Source organism: Gobio gobio (assembly GCF_949357685.1).
Source record: "Gobio gobio genome assembly, chromosome: 21".
NCBI classification, from domain to species: Eukaryota; Metazoa; Chordata; class Actinopteri; order Cypriniformes; family Gobionidae; genus Gobio; species Gobio gobio.
Genome location: NC_137117.1, coordinates 4,631,503 through 4,632,663, shown reverse-complemented (window position 1 = coordinate 4,632,663; position 1,161 = coordinate 4,631,503).

Genomic DNA, 1,161 nt, shown 5'->3' with positions numbered 1-1,161 from the left:
TTAAGTATAAAGGCTGGTTATTTCTGAGTTTGTGTTTAAAGGCCTGTAACTCTACCGGCGTCCACACTGATGATGCAGAACGAGTCCACGAGTGTGTGCCGTCAATATGAAGCTCACATTCAAACCAAGCAGCTCAACGTGTGGAGGATCGTTTCCGCCACAGGATAAAACTACTGAAAAGGTAACAATATGTGCAATATAAACTCGCAATTCTGACTTTATTTCTCGGAATTACGAGTTAATCTCGCAATTCTGACTTAATTCTCGGAATTACGAGTTAATCTCGCAATTCTGACTTTATTTCTCGGAATTACGAGTTAATCTCGCAATTCTGACTTAATTCTCGGAATTACGAGTTAATCTCGCAATTCTGACTTTATTTTTCGGAATTACGAGCAATTCTGACTTTATTTCTCATAATTACGTGTTTATCTCACAATTCTGACTTTATTTCTCGTAATTACGAGCAATTCTGACTTTATTTCTCGGAATTACGTGTTTATCTCACAATTCTGACTATTTCTCGGAATTACGTGTTTATCTCACAATTCTGACTTTATTTCTCGGAATTACGTGTTTATCTCAAAATTCTGACTTTATTTCTCGTAATTACGTGTTTATCTCACAATTCTGACTTTATTTCTCGGAATTACGTGTTTATCTCACAATCCTGACTTTATTTCTCATAATTACGAGCAATTCTGACTTTATTTCTCGGAATTACGTGTTTATCTCACAATTCTGACTTTATTTCTCGTAATTACGAGCAATTCTGACTTTATTTCTCAGAATTACGAGTTTCTCTCGCAATTCTGACTTTATTTCTCGTAATTAAATCTTTATCTCACAATTCTGACTTTATTTCTCGGAATTACGTGTTTATCTCAAAATTCTGACTTTATTTCTCGTAATTACGTGTTTATCTCACAATTCTGACTTTATTTCTCGGAATTACGTGTTTATCTCACAATCCTGACTTTATTTCTCATAATTACGAGCAATTCTGACTTTATTTCTCGGAATTACGTGTTTATCTCACAATTCTGACTTTATTTCTCGGAATTACGTGTTTATCTCAAAATTCTGACTTTATTTCTCGTAATTACGTGTTTATCTCACAATTCTGACTTTATTTCTCGGAATTACGTGTTTATCTCACAA